Source organism: Tasmannia lanceolata, unplaced genomic scaffold (assembly GCF_043159265.1).
Source record: "Tasmannia lanceolata isolate RefF3 unplaced genomic scaffold, GAP_Taslan_0.1 ptg000015l, whole genome shotgun sequence".
Classification (NCBI taxonomy): Eukaryota; Viridiplantae; Streptophyta; class Magnoliopsida; order Canellales; family Winteraceae; genus Tasmannia; species Tasmannia lanceolata.
The window spans coordinates 58,304,997-58,314,278 of NW_027518692.1; positions in this window are offsets into that span (position 1 = coordinate 58,304,997).

Below are 9,282 nucleotides of genomic sequence, written 5' to 3' on the forward strand. Positions count from 1 at the left end.
GGTAAGTTGGCGTTAGGCAGGACCCCGACCAATGTATTAATATAAAATGAAGGAAAAACAAAAGAAGAAAATGTATTACAATTAAGAGCACATACAATCATCACTATTCCTAGAGATCATAACAAAGGGGAAAAGGAGAAATTGATCTCAGGCGATTCAAATTCTTTGAACTAATCATGGAGAGAGTTACTAGGGGGAACGGGAGAAACAATGGGAACCAATGATCCAATATATGATGTGCATGTAGATCAATACTCAATGGACGAGTGCTGAGTTACATAATCGGTTGGCATGATGTGTGCGTGTTAGGGATATCTGATAGCATGTTAGGCAAGGAATGTTGGGGTATTTCTTCTTTGGAACATTTTGTCATGGTTTACCTTCGGAATCGTTGTGGTTCATCAATAATTCGTCTTTTCAGGCATCTTTGAACTGGGATTTATCCACTTCTCTCCCTTCAGTTCCCCCTCAAGTCCTTCTTGGGAGGGTGATTCCGCTCCTCCTTGGAGATGTAAAAAAATGCCGTTCTATTGACATGCAAGGGAAGGGAATGGTAGAGAGAGAGAGAGAGATTTTCGTGGTGGCAAATAGGTGGCAATGGCCTCTGGTTGACACAGAAAAGCAGGAAAAAAAACAGAAGACCTCCAAGAGAGAGGGGTAGGTGGTTTGTTCTTCATTGGTAGCAAGGATGGGTGCTTTGTTCTTCTTTGATAACAAGACATACACAATGATCCTGAGCATTCATCTAGTGAATTATCCAAACTACTTGAATGGCCCTTAATCATTGAAGTAACGGTCTCGGTCATGTTAACATGCAGGTGGCCCAAGTACATGATGTCTCGCAGATGTGTCTCCTGGTATCATTCCTAAGATAAAGGGTGCAATTGGATTGTCTGAATCAGGTGCAGGAATCTGGATCTAATTCCATCTCTGACTATTTCAGTGTTTGGTTCAAAAAGGGAATGGAATCAAAGTGGTGGAATTAAAACCGGGGAGGAATTAGAGGGGAAAATACCTAAATATGTTTCCGGCCCCAAAGAGGTGGTATTCTAATTTAGCCCCGGTCGGAAATGGAAATTTTATCATAATTTTTTTGAATTAAATTTTTTTTGGTTTGTCGCCCGCCATCATAACATCATATCAATTCCAATTCCTAAATTTTGCTATCTAAAGTCTAAACGCAACCAAAAAGTGTTCTTCCATTTCATGAGAGCCTATTTTAGGTGGCCTCTAAGTCTGGTTTGGAGGAACTTCCTCCAACCCTTCTAATAGCTTCCTTCTGGAAATAAAAAGTAAGCATTGAATTGATATTCCCACACCCCTTGCTATTAGATGGGTTGGAGGAAGTTCCTCCAAACCGTTCTTGAGCCAAGTTTTGTTCGTTTGGATGAGGGATTTAGAATCCAGGTTTCAGAAATCTCAATCGGGGGTAATGCTATCCAACTCAATCAAGGGATTAATGCTATCCATCTCAATCAGTTGACACATGCCCCCAACGAACCAATGGATTACCACCGATCTAAGAATCAGCCAAAAATTTGGCAAATTAGGTGAGATAATGCCTGATTATTTTGGATGAAAGTTTTATCTCGAGAGTCATTGTACATACCACATGCACTTGAGACTTTGTATCGTGAAACAATTCCTCCAAAAAAGTCTTCTTTATTTTCCATACAAAAAAATAGCATAAGATTCAGGCCATGTTTGGCAACCGTGATTTTTTTTTCCATAGAATTTACAATTTATCTTACCATGCTTTCTCTCACTTCTATAAAGTGAATACTAACATGATAGCTGAAACTAGAGCTATGAGAAATGATCTTCGTTAATGTGATATTTTAGAGATTAGTAAAATCTAGATTGAATCTGATAGTCTTGCCTTGTCAACATCATCAAAGGTAAATTCAAAACACCTTGGCACATTCAATATATTCTAAATGAAATAAGAAATATTCTTTCTGCCATGGATTTTGTTATCACACACATTTTCAAGTAAGGTAATCTTGTTGCAGACAGCTTGGCCGACCATGCTTGAGATACCAACATTAATGCAGTTTATTGGGATTGGGCTACTCTTCCTAAAAACTCTAAAGGAGCTGTTAGATGTGACCAATTATGTATTCATTATATTCGAACTAAATAAAAATTGCATGTCCTTTGGTACATGAGTTTTATTTTTCATATTCTTGTATCTGGATGGGTTAGACGCAAGGTTCTATGTCCTTCTCTTGTAATTATTTTTTCTTAATTATCAATAAAATTTAAGGTGCCACCCCGGGTGCTACATAAATTCTGGTTTAAAAAATGTGCTTAATGGCGGGCACCGCCCTTGATATTTGATCCAATGAGTCATTGTGGATCAAGTGTCAAGGCTGCAGCTATGTCCTACTTTCATTAGGCCATATAATTTCACAGTTGTTAGAAGGCTTTAATAATTACCAGAAGCTAAAATCAGCCAACCAGAGAAGTGTTTAATAAATTGTGCTTGAGCACTCTGTTATCAAAACTAGGGAGTGGAGACATCCTTTCCAAGTGAGAAATGTTTTAAGGTAAAGAGAGGAGTGTAATATTATCTTCCCTCTAGATTTATATCACTCTTATACATTCTCTCATTTTAATTTGTGAGGCAATGGGATTGCATTTTTGGCACACATGCATTGTGCATGCCTGTATTCTTGGTATATGGAAATCCCAATTTGGATGGAGGTTTAAGTAAGCTACAAATTGCAAACAATTAAAGAAATTTCATGACTAAAAGGTATTGGAGGTTCACAATATCTACAGTATGGTTAGATTAGTGTTTCAGATCATATACACTTATGCCACATGTATTGATTAGAAAACAAAGAGAAAAAATGTCCAAACACATGTACTTTGGCTTACACTAGTTTAAGGCCATGTTTGGCAGCCATGAAGGTTTTTTTTTCATGGAATATTGATTTATCAAGTCGTGGGAGAGGGGCAAGGAGGGGGAGGGACGAAGAGAATTGAGATGACATGAGTGAGGAGAGGGTGAGAAGTAGCTGAAAATAGGGAAAATATATTTTTCCTTCTTTTCTGCCCCTTCACATTGTACTCTCACTCATGCTCTCTCAATTCTCTCCCTCTCACACTCCCTACCCATCTTACTCTACTATTGTTATCACTAATAATAACTCCTCCTCCAGCAATACCGGGATTAATCCTTAAGCCATGTTATGATTTTATTTTTAATCTGATTGATATTTGTCCTTTGATTTTCCATTCTTCTTTTGCAACTTTCAAACCATATTTCCCAAAATTATAATTGAGGGGACAATTTTGATAATGTTATTGAAAGTTGAGTTAACTTTGCTTGTTCATGCCAAGATTGAATTCTGCTTTTAATGGATTGCCCGCCATTAAGCACATGAATATGAAAACTCAACAACTTACTTGCAATGTGTAAACAAAGGAAAGAGTCAATACTGCAGTCCGCTTCTCATTGGCTGTTAAAATTCCCCCAAATCTATCAATGGCCAATTGGAGAAGTTTGAATAAAGAGTGATGTTAAAGACCGTTATAGAGCTAGTTAATTATGTCGTTTACTTGCTGCTGCTAGGCTAAATTGGAGAAAGCACTCATCTATTAATGTGACAGCCCAAGAGTTGCACTTGCATTCCTTCTTTGCTATAATGTGGAGAATTTATATTCCTAAGCAGACATTTTTCTCAAAAGACTAATGGACAATTTTAAAAGGGTATATTAGATTAGAAAGGAAAGATGACAATAGAGATTGAAGCTTTTTTTTTTTGGTAGTTGAGATCATGGTTTACAATTTCGATTTCGGTAACCGTTTCGGACCCCACCGAAAACCGAAATTTGGTAATTTTGGTTCCGGACCGAATTTTTGGAAATTCCAAAATTTAGGCAGAAATTTTGTAACACTTTTTTTTTTAATAATAAATAATGGCATTTAATCGAAATTTTGGACCGAAATTTTGGTCCGAAATTCGGTTAAATGGGGAAAAATGAACTTAAGTAAATTCCGGTTTCGGTCCCTGTCCGAATCGAAATTTAAAACCATGGTTGAGATTGAAGCTTTTTTGGAGCATTTTGATAGATTATACTGTTGACTATTTTTTATTTTTATTTTTATAACAATTACGGGGACAACAAAGGAGAGAGCTCTAATCTCAAAAAATGCTAAAAAACACTGTGAAAACGACCAAATAGTCGGTCATTTTTACTCCCGTCTTCATTTTGAGGGCATCCTCCCGTTTTGAAGTGCTTCCATTGATTTTCATATATCAACCATTCTTTGTCCCCGGCTAATTCGTAGCTCTGCCCTGGCCCTTAGATTTTACCTTCTTTTCTTTTTTTTCTTTTTTTTAATATGAACTGCGGTGATGTTTGGAAAGGTTATATTTGGAAACTCTTATCAAATCTGGTGAAAATCTAAAAAGCAATTTTCTAAAGCGATTTTTGCCTTCCATAAATGCATTCTGGCCAATTTTTTTTGGAGCGAAATAGAGTCGCTCCAAAAAAAGTGATTCTAAGAATCCAAGAAACTGAAAGATGAGAAACAAAAAAAGGGTTACCAAATGCTGCCTATGATGTACATTTTCAATGATCTAAACCATTTCTTATCCTCAATGTAGACAGTCCATGTACCAAAAAGTCTGCTCTAACTCAAGATCCTAGTTATCCATAGTGTGAGTCTCCAATATACTTGTTGGCACGTGCATACATATATTTAAAAAAAATATAAACTAGTGGGGCTCACATTACTCGATCATCCAAACCATTCATTTATTGGGCCCCAGTGTAGGATGGTCATGCCCTGAAAAACATCTCCACATAATTAATTATCCTAACCCTCAAGTAATGTGTCATCCCTCAACCATTTCGAGGGTTAGGATCATCCTATGGAGGTGATTTTCGAGTCCTATGTCATTGGGGCCAGGCAAATGAATGGCTTGGATCATCAATTTATTCAATTCTAAAACCAAGGATTCCATTCAAATTTAGATTGGCCCACAAGACAATTAATAGTTAAAAGGAAATTCTGTATTTATAAGTTTTTTCATTATATGCAGTATGTATAGATAGGAGATTTTATATGGTGTGCGCGTCAAGTCCGGTTGGAGATTTTATATGGTTTGCGTGTGAAGTCCGGTATTTTTAAAAAAGTACAGTGGGCCAAGTGGGCCCACTTCACAGGACGACCGTTCATTTGCTCGGCTACAAATGAGGGGTGCTGCCCATGAGGAAACCTCATGAGACCCTCTCTTTAACCAAATATGCTAGGACTTTATTTTCCTCAGTAAAAGCTGAAGATGGAGTAGATCACCAAACCTTGGTGAAAACTGCCCAATTTTTTTTTGCTAAATCAGTTAAAAACGACTAAATGATCGACAATCACGGATTTTCTATGGAGCTATGTCACAAATATTGGTCTCGGGAATTTCTGGGTAAGGGAAAATCCGAGGATATATTAAAAAAAAAATTTAATTTTTTTCAGGTTTATATCGGGGGGAAAATGATAAAAATAAAGGAAATTGATAAATCCGCCCCTTTTGATTACTTGGGAGGGACAACCAGCAACAGTGTATCAATGACTTCCGAGGGGATGATGTACTTCACGTAAGAAGGATTCAATATATGGGGCTGATTGCCACATACACTGCTGCTGGTTGTCCCAAGTAATCAAAAGGGGCAGATGTTAGGGTTAATAGGGTTTAAGCCGGATGCTTAAAGCATTACACCCAAGGTATCTAGTTTGGAATACCAAGTTTGTTGCCTCCAGCCCCTATATATAGAGATACACTAGGGTTAGAAGAGGTTAATGGGCTCCAGCCCAAATGGGCCCACTACACCTGGTCCATTACTTATTGGGCTTATATTAGAACATACATGGGTTATATGATATACCCAACAATCTCCTCCTATGTTCTGCATATAGCACAATCCAATAGATAGATAATGTGATGTCCAAACAAAATTATTGAATCATCCATATCACCATATCAATAAAGATTTGTAATCCAACTGAAAACAAAAATACTTTAAAGAATAACCAAGAGTTTTAGAAATAATCTAAACTCAAACATAAGCAGTTTTATATGTAGGTGAACTATTTAATCAACGGAAAAGAAAATAATAGTTCCACTGCACTATAAGGATTCACTTATCAAGTAAGTCATCCTCATCAAGATCCAAATTGAGGCAATCTCCTCCAATTTCGCCAATTCCTGTAAATTATCAAATATGAATTTCATTAAAAAATGAATCCAATCATTTGTGTATTTTACTAAAAGTATCTAGTTCTACCAGAAGAACTTAGTACAATTTCATAATGGCTGAAAAATAAATATCAATATCAATAAGCATCAATGTCAAGTTTCAATCAAGAACCAGACCTAAACAGTTTCTTTACAAAGAACCATTCCATGTTTCCATTTGGAATGTTACAGGCATCATATCCAAATTGAGTTAAGCTGTATCATCAAGTTTGGAATGAAACAACCTTTCCCAAGAAGGACATGTCATCAAATGTGGAATGACATAAAGATAACTGTAAACATCATTGAAACATATCAAGTGCTTATCTTGGCCAAGATAGGGAGATTCGAAAAAATTCAAAATAATAGGAATGTAGGTTAAAGACACGTCTGCTTAAAGCATTACACCCAAGGTATCTAGTTTGGAATACCAAGTTTGTTGCCTCCAGCCCCTATATATAGAGATACACTAGGGTTAGAAGAGGTTAATGGGCTCCAGCCCAAATGGGCCCACTACACCTGGTCCATTACCTATTGGGCTTATATTAGAACATACATGGGTTATATGATATACCCAACAGCAGATTTATCACTTCCCAAAATAAATTTATTTAAAAAATATATAAATAAATTAAATTTAAGGAAAAATATAAAATAAAAGTAATAAAATATCGTAAAAATACTGGAATAATATCGCGATATTATCGCTATATCTTATGGTAAAAATGAAAATATCGCTTTAAAATCTCGGAATTATTTTAGGATTTTGTCGTTTTATCAAAATGTCGCTATAAAAACACGATATTCTTAAAATATCGTAGATATTTGTGACATGGCTATGGAGGCAGCAAAAGCATTTGGAAGCCAAATGGATTTCCCTATCCTTTATCCTCTCTTGTCAACAGGCACAACATTAATTATGAAATAGTTTCCAACCGAAAACTTACCCCAAATCCTATCTCACCTGTCCACTTTCTTGGAGGTGCCAAGGTAAGATACAGAGCTTCCAGCCACTCACAAGGCAAAGTAGCAACTGAATGGTAACATGGAGAATTGGAGATCAATCCAATCTCCATTTCCAAAGAAGCGACTCACGTTTGTCTTACTTCATACACAACCGTTCTTTTTATGTAAATTAGTACAAATATCCGGTGAAGTTTTCTCTAGCATTCCAGTTCCAAGAGGCATGTAAATGTGATCTCTTGTTTGTCTCGTAAGATGCACCACATGTTGAGAAAGGGGGGCGACATTGTTGGGGTTCCATGCAAAGGCAAATAGTCCCACATCAGATAAGTGAAATGGATGGGGATGAGTAATAAGGGAATGTGCACCCTTCCTCTACAAATGGTATCAGAGCACGGCGTGGTATCCCCAGTTTGTCTCCGAGGGCGGAAATGTCCCTTGGGGAAGATCTCAGAAACCCCGTGTAAGATCTCGTGGTTCCCACGTTGGCGCCGCGTGGAGGGGCGAGATTGTCCACGTTGCTTCCGTGTGGAGGGGGAGATTATTGGGGTTCCATGCAAAGGCAAATAGTCAGACATCGGACAAGTGAAATGGATGGGGATGAGTTATAAGAGAATGGGCACCCTCACATTAACGGTGAGTTCTTCTACCTGGGTAAATTCCCTACAGATATTGCCATCCTGTTTTTAGCCATTCCACGCCTTTTGCCTAATGTGTCTCTTAAAATTGATTTTTAAAAATGGCCAAAATGCTCTCTCTCTCTCTCTCTCTCTCTCTCTCTCTCTCTCTCTCTCTCTCTCTCTCTCTCTCTCTCTCTCTCTCTCTCTCTCTCCCCGCATCATCACTGACTTCTACTCACCAACATTTCTCTACTTCGTAAGACCACCATTGCCTAGTCAAAACTCTACTTATGACTCATCATGATGTGGCCTCCTGAAGTCCTTAAAAAGCTACATATTGTTTCAACTCCCACAAGTTGATGCGAAGTTTGATTAGCCAGAAGGCCCAACACGTCAATGTTTGAATATATCATATCAAATCTATAATGATCGGGCCATTGGAATGTTTTTTTTTATGATTGGTCATTGGAATGTTGGGCTGATAGATTAGGCAACTTAGCAGTTAGTTTTTAGTAATTTTAGCTATGTTTCTTGTTATAGATAGTTCAAGGTAGTTTTGCACTTGTTTTCATGTAAACCACTTGTAAAAGCCTCTATAAATATAATGCAAAGGTACCAAAGATTGTATAGGGTTTTCTTTATATTTTCCTACAATTCCAAAGTTTTACTGTCAAAACCCCATTGAAAACTTTTGAGGTGATTGGGTGAAAAGAAACAAAATGATGTTCGAGGATATATATATATATATATATATATATATATATATATATATATATATATATATATATATATATATATATATAAAACCATCCGTGAATCAATCTAAAAAAATACATCAAAGAAGCTTTGATGAACGGCATGATAGGATCGGTTTGCAATTGAAGTGGCCTCAACCCTTGATGATAGTGACTAATTACAAGACAAAAAAAGGCAAAAATGAGGGAGCAAGAAGAAAGAAAAGGAGAAAATAGAAGAAATTTGGAAAGTTCACAAGATAATCTACCTTGAGGACAAGGTTGAAATTAATGGCGGGGGAATGTTAGGAATAAGTTTTCTTATTTAAATGCTTTCCTTATTTATGTTATTGCTATCTTATATTAGCTTTTCTTATTTCCTATTTTCTATTCTGCTGATTTCTTTTTCTATATTTTGCTTTCCCTAATTTCTGTATAATGTAGATGCCGTATGGCTTTTGAGCAATGAATAATCAAATTTAGTGTAGTTTGCATATTGGAGGTCGAGTTTCCTCGAATTAACTCACTCTATCCCTTTTTTCTATCATCTTCTTCTCTATTTTCTTTTATGATAGGACGGTGTTCAATCATATAGCTGTTTCGATAAACAAGCGCTCCACTTGTTTGTCGTGTAGTATTTAAAAGGATTTCAGAGGATGTTACGGTTCTCAAAAAGCACTTTAAATACTACACGACAAACAAGTGGAGCGCATGCTTATTGAA